Here is a 16,114-nt window from a genome sequence, read left to right as displayed (position 1 = left end):
TTCTTTTTGGAAATGCATGGGGTTCACTGTTTTCCTTGGTGGCTGCAACACCCCAGGCCGAAATCTGTAGGTTGGCATCCCAAACCCCTTGGGGGATAGCAGTGGTTTAGCCTTTTCCCTTCGCGTCCCAGGTAGGAGTACCCACACATGTGAGGTACCATTGTTTTCGTTGGGACACCTGTGACAACGCGGGAAGGTAGGACATCTGTTGTTGGCAGCGGGTTCGAAGGGGGCAATATCTGAAAATTGTGATTCTTTTGCCACATTTCGGACTTTGCCGGGGATTGTGGGTAATAAATTCTGGGGCGATTCGCGCAAGTCAGACCTGAGTGGATTCCCACAGGTGTCTTCATTTCAGAAATGCATGGGGCTCCCTGTTTTGCTTGATGGCTTCGACATCCTAGGCCCAATCTGTAGATTGTCCACAAGAGCAAAATCCCTCAAATCGGCTCTGCCGAAAGATTTGGGATTAGCAGTGGTTTAGCCTTTTCCCTTTGTGCCCAGGTAGGTGCACCCACACATGTGAGGTACCATTTTCGTCGGGGCACCTGTGGGAATACAGAAAGGCAGGACATGTGTTGTTGGCAGCATGTTTCTGTGGTTTGGTAGGGTAGACATTTCTGGAAGTTTTTTTTTGGGCCAAATTTCGGACTTTGCCAGGGATTGAGGGTAATACATTTGTGGGCAATTTGCATAAATCAGACCTCTGTGGATTGGCACAGGTGTCTTCTTTTCAGAAATGCATGGGGTTCCTTGTTTTCCTTGGTGGCTTCGACACCTTAGGCCCAAATCTGTAGGTTGTCCACAAGAGCAAAATCCCTGAAAATCTGCTCTGCCGAAAGACTTGGGGTTAGCAGTGATTTAGCCTTTTGCCTTTGCGCCCAGGTAGGTGCACCCACACATGTCAGGTACTGTTTTCGTTGGGACACTTGTGGGAACGCGGGAAGGTAGGACATGGGTTGGTGGCGGCATGTTTTTCAGTGGGTTGGCAGGGGGAAATGTCTTGAAATGGTGTTTTATTCACCAAATGTTTTATTTTGCTGGGGATTGTGGGTAATAAATCCTGGGCGATTCGCGCAATTCAGACCTCTGTGGATTCCCTCGGGTGCCTTCTTTTCAGAAATGCATGGGGTTCCCTGATTTGCTTGGTGGCTTTGACACCCTAAGCCCAAATCTGTAGGTTGTCCAGATGAGCAAAATCCAGCAAAAAATCTGCTCTGCCGAAAGACTTGTCGTTACCAGTGGTTTAGCCTTTTCTCTTTGCGCCAGGTAGGTGCACCCACACATGTGAGGTACCGTTTTCTTTGGGACACCTGTTGGAATGCGAGAATGTAGGACATGTGTTGTTGGCGGTGGGTTGCCAGTGGGAAATGTCTGAAAATTGAGTTTTTTCCCTAAATTTCGGACTTTGCCGGGGTTTGTTGGTAATAAATTCTGGGGCGATTAGCACAGGTCAGACCTCTGTGGGATTTCCACGTGTATCTTCTTTTTGGAAATGCATGGGGTTCCCTGTTATCCTTGGTGGCTTCGACACCCTACGCCCAAATCTGTAGGCTGTGCACAAGAGCAAAATCCCTCAAAATCTGCTCTGCCGAAAGACTTGGGGTTACCAGTGATTTAGCCTTTTCCCTTTGCGCCCAGGTAGGTGCACCCCCACATGTGCACATGTGAGGTATCATTTTCGTCGGGACACCTGTGGAAAGGCGGGAAGGTAGGACATGTGTTGTTGGCGGCGTGTTTCGGTGGGTTGGCATGGGGAAATTTCTGAAAATTGTGGGGTTTTTTGCCAAATGTCTGAATTTGGCAGGGATTGTGGGTCATACATTATAGGGCGATTTATGCAAGTCATACCTCTGTGGATTCCCGAGTGTATCTTCTTTTCGGAAATGCATGGGGTTCCCTGTTTTCCTTGGTGGCTTCGACACCCTATGCCCAAATCTGTAGGCTGTGCACAAGAGCAAAATCCCACAAAATCTGTTCTGCCAAAACTTGGGGTTACCAGTGGTTTAGCCTTTTCCCCCTTTGTGCCCATGTAGGTGCACCCACACATGTGAGGTACCATTTTCCTTGGGACACCTGTTGGAATGCGAGAAGGTAGAACATGTGTTGTTGGTGGAGTGTTTCGGTGGGTTGGCAGTGGGAAATGTCTAAAAATTGAGTTTTTTCCTAAATTTCGGACTTTGCCAGGGTTTGTGGGTAATACATTCTGGGGCGATTCGCGCAGTTCAGACCTCTGTGGATTCCCGCGTGTATTTTCTTTACGGAAATGCATGGGGTTCCCCGTTTTCCTTGGTGGCTTCGACACCCTAGGCCCAAATCTGTAGGTTGTCCACAAGAGCAAAATCCTGCAAAATCTGCTCTGCTGAAAGACTTGGGGTTAGCAGTGATTTAGCCTTTTCTCTTTGTGCCCAGGTAGGTGCACCCACACATGTCAGGTACTGTTTTCGTTGGGACACTTGTGGGACCGCGGGAAGGTAGGACATGGGTTGGTGGCGGCATGTTTTTCGGCGAGTTGGCAGGGGGAAATGTCTTGAAATGGTGTTTTATTCACCAAATGTATGATTTTGCTGGGGATTGTGGGTAATAAATCCTGGGGCGATTCGCGCAATTCAGACCTCTGTCGATTCCCACGTGTGCCTTCTTTTCAGAAATGCATGGGGTTCCCTGTTTTGCTTGGTGGCTTTGACACCCTAAGCCCAAATCTGTAGGTTGTCCAGATGAGCAAAATCCCGCAAAATCTGCTCTGCCGAAAGACTTGTCGTTACCAGTGGTTTAGCCTTTTCTCTTTGCGCCCAGGTAGGTGCACTCACACATGTCAGATACTGTTTTCGTCGGGACACTTGTGGGAATGCGGTAAGGTAGGACATGTGTTGTTGGCGGCATATTTTTTGGTGGGTTGCCAGTGGGAAATGTCTTAAAATGGTGTTTTATTCACCAAATGTATGATTTTGCCGGGGATTGTGGGTAATAAATTCTGGGGCGATTCGTGCAATTCAGACCCTTGTGGATTCCCACGGGTGTCTTCTTTTCAGAAATGCATGGGGTTCCCTGTTTTCCTTCGTGGCTTTGACACCCTACACCCAAATCTGTAGGCTGTCCACAAGAGCAAAATCCCACAAAATCTCTTCTGCCAAAAGACTTGGGGTTACCAGTGGTTTAGCCTTTTCCCCCTTTGCGCCCAGGTAGGTGCACCCACACATGTGCACATGTGAGGTATCGTTTTTGTCGGGAAACCTATGGGAAGGCGGGAAGGTAGGACATGTGTTGTTGGTAGCATGTTTCGGTGGGTTGGCATGGGGAAATGTCTGAAAAGTGTGGGGTTTTTCACCAAATTTCTGAATTTGCCAGGGATTGTGGGTAATAAATTCTGGGGCGATTCATGCAAGTCATACCTCTGTGAAATGCCATGGGTGTTTCTTTTCGGAAATGCATGGGGTTCCCCGTTTTCCTTGGTGGCTTTGACACCCTAAACCCAAATCTGTAGGTTGTCCAGACATGTAGGTAGGTGCACCCACACATGTGAGGTACCGTTATCATCGGGACACCTGTGGGAACGCGGGAAGGTAGGACATGGGCGCAATGAGAAAATGCTAAACCACTGGTAACGCCAAGTCTTTCGGCAGAGCAGATTTTGCAGGATTTGTTCGTCTGGACAACCTACAGATTTGGGGTTACCAGTGGTTTAGCCTTTTCTCTTTGCGCCCAGGTAGGTGCACCCACACATGTCAGGTACTGTTTTCGTCGGGACACTTGTGGGAATGCGGGAAGGTAGGACATGTGTGGTTGACGGCGTGTTTTTCGGTGGGTTAGCAGGGGGAAACGTCTCAAAATTGTGTTTTATTCACCAAATTTATGATTTTGACGGGGATTGTGGGTAATACATTCTGGGGCGATTCGTGCAATTCAGACCTCTGTGGATTCCCACGGGTTTCTTCTTTTTGGAAATGTATGGGGTTCCCCGTTTCTCTTGGTGGCTTTGACACCCTATGCCCAAATCTGTAGGCTGTCCACAAGAGCAAAATCCTGCAAAATCTGTTCTGCCGAAATACTTGGGGTTACCAGTGGTTTAGACTTTTCCCTTTGCACCCATGTAGGTGCACCCACACATGTGAGGTACCCTTTTCCTTGGGACACCTGTTAGAAAGTGGGAAGGTAGGACATGTGTTCTTGGCGCCATGTTTTGGTGGGTTGGCAGTGGGAAATATCTAAAAATAAAAAAATTTCCCCTAAATTTCGGACTTTGCCGGGGTTTGTGGGTATTAAATTCTGTGGTGATTCACGCAGGTCAGACCTCTGTGGATTCCCACGTGTATCTTCTTTTCAGAAATGCATGGGGTTCCCTGTTTTCCTTGGTGGCTGCGACACCCCAGGCCCAAATCCATATGTTGGCTCCCGAATCCCTTTGGGGGATAGTAGTGGTTTAGCCTTTTCCCTTTGCGCCCAAGTAGGTGCACCCACACATGTGCGGTACCGTTTTCATCGGGACACCTGTGGGAACACAGGAAGGTAGGACATGTGTTGTTGGCTCCGTGTTTCGGTAGGTTGGAAGGGCGAAATGTCTGAAAATTGTGGGTTTCTTTGGCAAATTCCAGAGTTTGCCAGGGATTGTGAGTAATACATGCTGGGGTGATTTACGAAAGTCATATCTCAAAATCTTCCCACGTGTGTTTTCTTGGAAATGTCTGAACATTGTGGGGGTTTTTTTGCTAAATTTCGGACTTTGCCTGGGATTGTGGGTAATAAATTCTGGGGCGATTCGCACAAGTCAGACCTCTGTGGATTCCCACGGATGTCTTCTTTTCGGAAATACATGGGGTTCTCTGTTTTCCTTGGTGGCTGCGACACCCCAGGCTGAAATCTGTAGGTTGTCCACAAGAGCAAATTACTGCAAAATCTAATCAGCCAAAAGACTTGGGGTTACCAGTGGTTTAGCCTTTTCCCTTTGCACCCAGGTAGGTACACCCACACATGTGGGGTACCGTTGTCATCGGGCCACCTGTGGGAACGCGGGAAGGTAGGACATTAGTTGTGTTTGCTTGGTTTTCATAACGTTTTCATACATTTGGTGCTGCACTTTGTCACACAACCATTTAATTTCCCAATGTGACCTTCATTTAGTCGCTGCTTTAGGCACTATACGCTTTTGTAACTTGCCCAAGTCACCTACCCTTCAAAAGATCTGCCTGTGCTCTTTCAAAAAATCTATGCGTGCCATCCCTCACTGCATTTGTTTACCTTATTTACACATGCTAAGTACGTCTGTTTAGGCCGTAAGAATAAAAATCCTGTGTACCATGGCTCCGTTTTTTGCTTGTGGTATTGCTTGTCTTGCGAAACATTACAAAAAATGTGTTATTTCCTAACTGGAAGAGTTGGGGGAATGTAGCGGAGCATTGCTTTTCTCAAAATTCACAGAAGCCATTGCCTTACCGGGCCAACCATGTCCACCACATACTTTTTTTCTGTCATTTTTCCAATCTTTCCCCAAACTATGGAAATGTTCCCTACATAGTTGTTAAGAGAAAAAAGAAATGAGGTGAAATCACCTCATAGTTTATGATGCTCTCAGTTAGCTCAATTAGAGCAAAAATAGATTCTTGCGTTTAAAGTTTGAGTTTTGTATTAATTTCACGTTTCATTTTTCAATTCGAGTAGGATTTCAGTTTTTCAAAAAGGAAGCAAAAGTTCTTATGGAAAATGCAGGCAATGTTTTATTCACATTCCTGTTGAATAGTTACGAAAATGTAGCATTTGTTCAAGGCAGTAGTTAAATACAGTGATCAGTTCAATGCACAAAGCCAATGCATTTCGTGGTGTGGCACACCATCTTCAGGGCTATGCAAACCTATAAAGATTATACATAAAGTAAATTCAGCCATACAAACAGAAAAATCATATGTACAAAAAAGTAGTAGTTGTAAATGATGTATGTACCAATATGCGCATTGTTTTCAAACATGTAGTCACCACGGGTGAAACAAAAAGAGAATCTCAATCAGCAACTATTTGTATATATAGAGTAGCAACCTTCTATTGTGTGTCTATAGTCACATTCAATTATGTCCAAGTACTCATACCTCTGTGTACTTAGTTGCCATCTGACTGCCACGTGTAACTCGTATATCTCATCATGCGGATACGTAGAGAGCGGTACCTATAATGTAAGCATCTGTCATTACCCGTCTCATCAGCATAAAGAATAGTAAAGCGCGTAGCTTTGCACCATCATGTCTTACCTTCACTATTCCGATCTGTCATTAACAAAAACCATGGAAGGGAAACCGCGAGGACATGCAGCTGTTCTCTGTATTTAACTGTTGTCATGGAGACAACCGCTAGGTGTCGCGCTCCGGCTCAGATGAGCTGGCACACATACGCCTCGCGTCCCACCCTCCCATGGCAATGGGAGGGCCGGACAGTCGCCATGCCAACGTAATTGCTATACCGAATGCTACTGTCAATGTGTACTTCCGTATGTATGCCAGACCTTATTATTCATTTGGTAGCAAAACGTGACGTGTGTCTGAGTAAACTCATAACGGCACATCAAATGAGTTCCGTGAAATCCGGCAAACTTCACTTTAGTTACATTTCTTTCTTAATCCATTAATTACCATACGTTCTAAGGCAGTCATGTTATATTATCCATTTTTGTATGCCGGTGAAAGTTCAAATGTTAAATTAAGCATAATGGTTCGTGATCACAATAAATATACATTTCTTGTGTACAGCATCTCATAGGACCTCCTGTTCGTAGATAATGCTTATCCTTGATCTCAACTTTGGGCCAATATTCACAATGCTCAAGATCTTACATGCAATAAACCACAACAGATATGTATACATCTTACGCAAGACACCTTGTTAGACCACTCTGCTATAGCAGACTCAAGAGGATTCACCAGACCAGTTTGTGTAATAAGTACTTACTGCTCTGCATGTCCCCTGTTAATATTATGTTTTACAAGCACCACAAACCAGTAAGTTCGTATATGATACAATCTTAATCCTTGGGATATTCCTAAATCATCCACTCACCAACAGCGATTAACATAATATATCTCATTCAGCTACTATTTACAATCTTCAGTTTTTTATTATGATAGACACAACAGACTAGTATACATATACATTTCTTGTGTAAGGCATATTATGGGACCTCCTAATAGATAGTGCTTATTATTGATCTCTTCCTTGGGCTAGTAGTCACAATCATCTGGATATTACATGCAATAGAATACAACAGATGAGTATACATGTTAATTTCATATGTATGGCACCTTATGAAGCGAGTCGTGGCTGAATTCCTATTATGATCATAAGAAACACATAGTTGATTTCTTCATTGAGTCCTTTTGGTGTGAGTGTGCTCATCCTGTCTATCCAGAAGGTTTCTCTCTGATCGAGCTTCTTCTGAATGTTCTCATGAATGTTTATTTTCTTCACAACTTTGAGAATTAAGAATCTGATCTGTGCCAAGTTATGTTTCTTTTCATGCTAATGTCTAGCGACCGCCAAATTCAAGTTGTGATTCCGGATGCATGACCTGTGTTCATTCCATCTGGTTTTTGCAGTCCTTCTTGATTGTCCTATATAGTACAGACCACATGGACATTTTATTGTTTAGATAATATTCTGTGTATTACAAGTAGCATAACTCCGTAGCCTGATCTGTTTTCCTATGTGTGGATGGTTAAGAGTCTCTCCTTTCATAATCTATCCACAGTTACTGCAGTTGAGGCAGGGAAAGGTTCCAATTCTGTCTGTGAGTTTCTTTTTCTGGGGAGGTCTTGTGTTGATCAATCTGTCTTTGAAGTTTCTGCTCCGTTGATATGCGAAAGTTGGGAATTCTTTGAAAAGATGCTCTACTTGCTGGTCGCATGTAACCGTCCTCCAGTTTTTCTTGATGATTTATTTTATCCTGTTGCTTTGTTTTGAATACTTTGATATGAAAATCAGAGGTGATGCTGTCTCACTCTTCTCTTTTACCTTCAGGAGATCTTCTCTCTGCTATGTCTCTACCCGTGTCTTTGCTGACTTCACTTCCTCTGTGGTGTATCCACAGTCGATACATTTTTTCCCATTTCTTCAATTTATTTATCATAGCCTTCCAGGTCACTCACAATTCTTTTGACTCATAACATCTGGATATATGGTAGATTCTCGATCAAGCTGGGCTGGTGGAAACTTTATCTGTGCAGAGATTGTTCTTGTCTGTACTTGTGCGGAATATGCTAGTTTTATATTCTGTTTCTGTAGCAACAATATTCACATCAAGGAAGTGTATTTTTTTTGGGAGTATTCATATGTAAATTGAATTATTTGATCTATTCCATTTAGATATTTGAATAATTCTTGCAATTTGGTCTCTGTGTCTGTCCATATTCCAAAAATGTCATCAATATATCTGATCCAAATTGCCATGTTATGTTGCCATGTTGGATGTTTTAAAACATGATCCATTTCAAATGTATGCATAAATGCATATGTATGCATAAATGCATTTGCATGGGCGGGTGCCATAGTGGCGCCCATTGCAGTGCCTGCAACCTGTAAGAAATATTGTTCTTTGAAGCGGAAGTAAGCGTTTTCTCCTATGAATTCCAAGAGTAACAAAAATTAATTCTTTCTGTGCAGGTATTTCACCTTCGTTCAATAGGATCCATTCTACAGATTCTCTTCCCAAATCATAGGGAATTGATGTATATAGGCTTGCCACATCTACTGTAAACAGTATGTGATTCTGATTGAACTGGGTTCCACTTAGGTATTGCAGGAAGTGGGTTGAGTCCTTAAAGTGCATGTTTTTTGTATCAGTGGTTGAAGCTAGAAGTCTATGTATTTTCCCAGGGGTTCTAAAAACTATTGATTCCAGCCACGATAGGTCTTGCCGGTGGGTTGCAGAGGTTTTTTGCACTTTAGGTAATGTATAGAAGTGTGGTATCTGAGGGTGGTCATTGGTCAGGAACCTACGAGTGTCATGATTAATCCATTCAAGTTCTTTCTGCTTTACCTAAGTGTTCTTCCAAATTGGTTTTAATTTGGCTTGTTGAGTCCATATACAATCTGGAATATCTGTTCCCATCCATCAATTGTCTTTCATATTCGCAATCATAATCTGCGGTATCTAGTAACACTAATGCCCCACCCTTGTCTGCTGATCTTATTGTCACTTTCATCTCTATACATGTTCTTGATTAGTTGTAATTCGTGTGGTTTCAGATTTCGGTGTCCAGTCTGTTTGAATATGATTTTCTCTAGGTCTCTTGTAACTTGTTTTTGAAAAATGTCTACTGATGGGACTGTTATTGGTGGAATAAAATTGCTCTTGCTTCTAAATATCTTAAGGCCAGAGTCATCTGTTATCCTGGTAGGATCCTCATCTAGTTCGCTGAAGAACACTTTCAGTTTACTCTTTCTTTCTTTGTACTGCTAAATGTTAGTGTCAAACAGGGTGCTGTTTTATGTAGGTACGAAGCTCAACCCTTTTTGTAAGGACTCTTTTTCGTTGTCCGACAATGTTCGTGATTAAAGGTTAATAACTAGGTTTTCTTCTGCTGTAATCTTGTTTTCGGTTCTTCTCTTTGCCTTTCTCTTCCCCCCTACTTGTTCTCCTCTGTTCACCTCTAAAAAAGGTTCTCTTTTTGTGTTTGAAATACCCGTTGTCTCAGCCCTTGAGGTACTTTGTGGATTCTTTCTCTCTTGGCTTTCGGGTTCCTTCTCAGTCTCTCCTCCAGAGCTTGATGCTTCACGTGTGTTATCATGTCTGGGTTTTCTTATTGGTGGTCCGTACTTATCCATCCAACTGTAAACTTCATCATTGAGATAATCCTATGTATCCCTTTTAAACATTCTGATCTTCTTTGTTTCTAGCTCAGTTTTGTATCCTGCTAACTCTGTGTTAATGTCTTCTAGGATTGAATCGACCTCTTCTCTATTCAGAGTTGCTACCAGTTCCTTTTCTTTTTCTTGCATTTCAATGTCGAAATCCTTTAGATTGTTAGCAAGCTCTTGTATTGGCAGCAAGATTAAGTCAAGGAAACACTTATTTAGAATGGCATCCCATCTCCTTACAAATTCCTTGCTCTCCTTACATAGTGTAGGACATAGTTGTATGCGTAGTCCCCTTGGAATGCCCCTTGGAGTATCTGCCTATGATAACTGCCCAAAGTTATAGCGTGGAGCTTAGGGTTGATTTCTTTTCGGATCAAATATTACAGCTGTTTGATTCTTTTAGCTGGATCCTGTTTGGTTGATTTGTTTGCATTAAAGAGATACGAGTTAGACATGGCAGTCAGATGGCAAATAAGTACACAGAGATATGAGTACTTGGACATAATTGAATGTGACTTTAGACAAACAATAGAAGTTTGCTACTTTATATATACAAATAGTTGCTGATTGAGATTCTCTTTCTGTTTTACCCCTGGTGACGACATGTTTGAAAACAATGGCCGTATTAGTGCGTACATCATTTACAATGACTACTTTTTTGTACATATGATTTTTCTGCATGGACCTGAAAATGGTGTGCTACACACCGAAATGCATTGGCTTTGTGCATTGAACTGACCACTGTAGTTAACTACTGCCTTGAACAAACGCTACATTTTCGTAACTATCCAACAGGAATGTGAATAAAACATTGCCTGCATTTTACATAAGAATTTTTACTTCCTTTTTTGAAAAACTTAAATCCTACTCGAATTGAAAACGTGAAATGAATACAAAACTCAAAATGTAAACGCAAGAATCTATTTTTGCTCTAATTGAGCTAACTGAGAGCGTCAGAAACTATGAGGTGATTTCACCTCATTTCTTTTTTCTTTTAATATTTTATGATCCGAGTGTCATGGGATCATTATTTTCTGACAGCCCCAGGTTAAAGCAGTAATCAAGTATTACAGAAATATGAAGAATTGATTTAATTGAGAAAATCTGAATTAAAAAGCATGGTGCCCACCCCTTCTCTGCCCCACATAGTTGTTGCCTGACCTGCGCAAATCACCCCTTCCCAAACTTGGAATTTTGTCTACTTTTCAGAAATGTATGCCTTTCTGTCTTCCCATTCAGCTTTCCTACCCTCCTCTTCCATTCTGTCCACGCATGTCCTATTGTAAAGGGCAAAATAGCCTACCTCTCACAAAAGGAATGGTAACTATACAAAAAGGTTTTTTTTGGTTTCCACTCAACCTGTTCTTGAAAGCCTGGAAAATTGTGAATTCGACACAGCAAACCATTTGTTCCTAGCTCTTACAAGGAAAACACCACAGGCTTCTTTGTACATCATTTTATTGGCAAAAACACAACATTTGCTCCCTTTTTGGTTATTTTCTCTCACCCCCATACAGCAAACTAGGATTCCGCCTACATGTGGGAAGAAAAGGAGCCAAATTTGGCCAAGATAGGTAACAAAAAAGTTACAAGGGATTGAATGACGACATACCGAAATCACCATCTGTTGTACCATATACAAAAATCAAAAGTGTTCATGCCATGTGATGCGTCTAACAGGGATTTCAAGACAATTTTCAGATATCGCACTGTGGGAAATAAGTTAAGTTCCGGACAAGTAGTAATTTGCAGAAATGATTAAATATGGAAAGGAGCAAAGAAATTAGTTTTAACTTTGCACCAAAAGGTCAGTAGGGAAAGTATCCTTATTGATAATGGATACTAACTGTAGCAAAGATAATTATTTATGGTAGGTATCCAACTGAGGCCATTTTACACCTCCATATATTTTAGGCAGTTTAAGTTTATTCAATGCTATTTTAGGTGTATTGACATTCCATAAATATTCTGAGAGGTGAACTGGATAGTCCAGCCCCTTTGATGAGTAGCAATTACCCCAGAGATGGATGGGGATGCAGACTTTACTCATACATCAATAATAGAGCCGGCCCAGGAAGTTGACAAAAGGCAGTCTGTTTTAATATCAATTTTCTAAAACAGGGAGCATAACGAACATCAACGAAATCGCTCGATCCTCTTACACAATGCATTTAAAGAAAAAACGGAACATTTATAAGCAATATTTGTAATCAATGATGTTATTTAAAAAAAATGTATTTAATGTGTAAAAATGTAGTTTACATGTAAACTTTTATCACACTTTCTATTCCGTTTCATGACCATCTTAACATTTTTTTGATAACCATGGTTATTTGTTTTTCTTCAGTCTTTTTACATGTTTTCCATGACTGATTCTTAATCCTTCTCTTTCAGGATTTTTTACAAGAAGTTTATTCCCACACACGAGAATCTGGGATGGTGTCCGTTCCTCGTCATTTCTTTGTGTCATGTTTGACATGTGCCTTGTTAGCATTTGCTTTCTCGCTTTTGATACCGCTCCACAGTTCGTAAGGAGATGTGCCGGTGTCTCCTGTTGGTCGATGTCCAGACAGAATCTACAGCATCCTTCATTCGTACCTCTGCCTCCAGTTCTGCTTTTGTAGTCTTTGGTGGGGTATACTCCTAGCCGAATTTTCATTAGTAGGGCTCTGTGTGTGTTTGACAGAAATTTTACCAGATACTCAGAAAGCACATTTCTTTTCCTGTGTTCCACGGCCATGTTCTTTTTGTTCATTAACTTCATTTTGGCCTCTCTTGTTGCTATCCAATCTTGTCTCAGGAGTTTTTCTCTGACTAAGTTAGGGTTTGTCACCAATTCTTCTTTTGATGATTCCAAGTCTGATAGAATTTGACTCCATTCCCTTTTCCAATGATTTAGGTAGGTTGAACTGTTGCCTTGCCCTTTCGTAGCCAATATTTTGTAGCCCTCGGCAGGACGGTCTTCACTGATTTTCCTCAACAGGCCTAATGATTTTCATTTCATGGTGCTTCTAGCGACTCTAACCCAAGTTCTGCTCTTATGGCTACTATCGGTGTGTTCCTTGGTAGCTTCAATAGAGGTTTCCAGAACCCACTTTCCAAGTTGGGCCAGATTTTATGGGAAAGGTTTACTCCGGCTTCGCTCCCATATGTTAGCGACGGAAGTACTTTTTGTACGTAGAACATTCTTACTGGCGCCAGGGAGAATTTTCCGTATTTCCCGTTTACGACTCTTCCTTGTGCACTTAGGTTCTTGACTTTTGCAATCAAAATATCTTCCCAGTTCTTTTGCACTCTTGAGATGTTGAGTCCAACTCCTAGGTATCTTATCTCTGACACCCGCTCTAGTGTTTCTCCTCCTATCTCCCAGGTGAATTTTTTCATTGCGGCATTGTTCTTGCCGCTTATCGTCATGATCTTCGATTTTTCCACATTGATCGTCAAGTCGTTTTTAGCATATATTTCTGCAAGTTGGTTATGAGTCGCTGTAGTCCGATTCTGGTTTCGTCCAATAAAACAATGTCATCAGCATAGCATATTAACGCCACTTCTTGATCATTTATTTTCGGGCTAAAGTGTCTTGTGTTTGATGTTATTTCGGGTAGGTCAGCTAAATACAATTTGAATAGAGTGGCTGCAAGCCGACAATCTTGTTTCACGCCCTTGTTGATTCTGATGTTGGGTGTCAGATCACCATCTTCGTTCAGCCTGATTTGCGTGGTCGTGTTTTGGTGTAACGCCCTGATAGGTTTCAGCAGCTCTGCTGGACAGGACCACGTTTTTAATTTTTCCCATAGCTTTCTTCTGTTTACCCTGTCAAATGCTTGACTTAGATTGATAAACGCAAAATACAGTTCTCTTTTGAATTCTATTGCATTTGTTTTTAACATTGACAGGATGAAGAGGTTTAAGTCTGTGCCGGTGCGCTTCGTAAACTGTTTGTCGGGGATCTATGATGTTATTTGTCTCTGCCCACCATGTCAATTTCTTCTGGAGGTCGGCTGCAAAAAGCTTTCCTGTAGTAGCTAGTAGTGAGATCGGCCGATAGTTTGTCGGCATATCACGTTGACCTTTTTTGTAGATTGGCACTGTTATGCTTTTTGTCCAAATTTCAGGGATCTTTCTTTGTATCACAATTATTTTGAACAATTTGTTTGTTATCGCCGCCCATGATTTTGGGTCTTTTTTCAGGTGGATATTAGTTACCCCATCTGGCCCGGCAGCAGAGGAGTCCTTTAATTTCCGAATTGCAATTTCTATTTCCACCTCGTCCATCATTGTCATCCAGGCATGCTTTGTGATCACATCAGGTAAGTCCACATCTTCTGTTCTGGCTGAAAATACTTTTGTGTAATGCTTTATCCACTCCTGCTCAGAAACTCCACCTATTAGCCTGCTTTGTTGGTTCAGGGTACAGTTGTTAATTAGGTCCCATGTTTCTCTGGTGTTGGACTTATGTAGAGTCTTTAGCATTACTTCCCCTTGTTCTTGTTGTCTTCTGTTTCGAAACCCAGTTACCCAGTTTCTGAATTGGTTTCGACTTGACTTGATGTTCCCTTGTCTTTCTGTGACAGAGTCTTTTTTTCTTTTCTTAATTTCTCTTATTTCCTTTCTTAGTTGTTTCCTTCTTTCCACTAATTGACAGCTATATTTGTGCTTGTGTGTTAGTGTGTCGTTTTTAAGCCCCGAGTTCTTAATTGTGTAGGATTCCAGCAGTGTTTCATAATCGAGGTGTCCCGTCAAGTTGTTGTCTAATTCGTTGAAGCCCCTTTCAGTATTAGAATATGTCTTTGTCAGCCTTATTCGGTTGACTGACGGGTTCAACTCTACTTTGAGGCTTTTCTCTTTGGTCTTCGAGTTTTTAGCTCTCCTCCAAGATGCTTTCAAGATGTTATGATTGCTGTCTTTCTGTTGTACGATTTCAAAACTTTTTTATTTTCTGTAATAAGGGTGTGGTTACCCATATGTAGTCTATTGTTGATGATACTTGACTGTTAGACCACATGTGGGCTCTGGGAATGTCCCCCAATGTTTGACCATTTAGCATGTGCAGGTTGAACCCTTTTGCCATTTGTGTCCATCTGGAGGCATTCGATGTTCCCATCCTTAATGCTTCCAACCGAGAAGTCCCGTTTGTTGCTAGACATTTTATGTTAAAGTCTCCACATATGATTATTTGAATGTATGGATTCAATTCCATTCTGGTAACTATTATGTCTGTTATTGCTTCCAGAAACTGGTCGGTTGTTATTCCTACTGGATTCCAGTAAACATTTATCAGCAGAATGGACAAAGTTTCCGCTTTTTTGTTATCACTGTTGTTTTCTAATAGTGTCTGTTAAGACGGATTTCTGAACTCTGTCCTGGTGGCGCAGAAGTTCAGAAGGCCAACCTAATTACTTGGAACAGGGTAACCTCTGGACGAGCCAGACCAATCAAGGTAGCGATCGCGGCGGTCAAGACTAGGTCTCAAGAGGGGTGAGGGTGACTGAAAGCCCGCAATGAGCACACAAAGTAAGAACACTTACAAACTACTCCAAACAGTTGTTATATTAAAAATATATACACATTTATTCCAAGGCCTTTAAAACAATGACCGTAGCGAGAAAATCACAATATAACAATAGTAAACCAACACATACCATACCAATACAATATATATACAAATACAACAAGTCTCAAGCGTTATATGCACGAAATGTGTAGTCCACCTAAAAGGGAAGGAAAACAGGCAGTGCAAAATAATGCTTAGACCCAGTCCGCCTTCAGAGGCACCTAACTAGATGGAAGTCCGAGCCCTGCGAAGAGTGGAGCCTTGTGCTCAAAAGTACCTGTACGCGCTGGTGCCAACGAGCAAAAGGAGAAGCTCTTCGAGGGAAATCAGGCAGTTCAGATTAGTGCACAAATGAAGGAGAACAAGTTCCGCGACTCAAGCGCAGCCTCCACAGTGGGCAGAAGCAGAGCACGAGTATGGAAAAGGGTGCTGTTTTGACAGAGCGGGGAAAAGCAATGGGCTCCTGCAGGAGGGCGACCAGATCCTAGCTATGCTACTCACCGGTCCACGATGCAAGCGGACCCAGGCTTCTCCGCGTCAGTTTCAGTCGCTGGCAGGTTCAGAAGAGCAGGGAACGCCTCGTCGTCGTGTTGAGTAAAAGACATCCCAATCGAAGAAACCCGCACAGTTTGTTACCACATCAGGGCAACGGAGCGGCCATGTGTATCTGAGCCAAATGTACACTACTCACTTCAGACCTGGGAACGCCAAGTGTACGAAGCGTGT

The sequence above is a fragment of the Ambystoma mexicanum genome, chromosome 1q, assembly GCF_040938575.1.
Source record: "Ambystoma mexicanum isolate Mex_15411 chromosome 1q, UKY_AmexF1_1, whole genome shotgun sequence".
Classification (NCBI taxonomy): Eukaryota; Metazoa; Chordata; class Amphibia; order Caudata; family Ambystomatidae; genus Ambystoma; species Ambystoma mexicanum.
The sequence above is the reverse complement of the archived record's forward strand: the minus strand, read 5'-3'. Positions refer to the sequence as shown.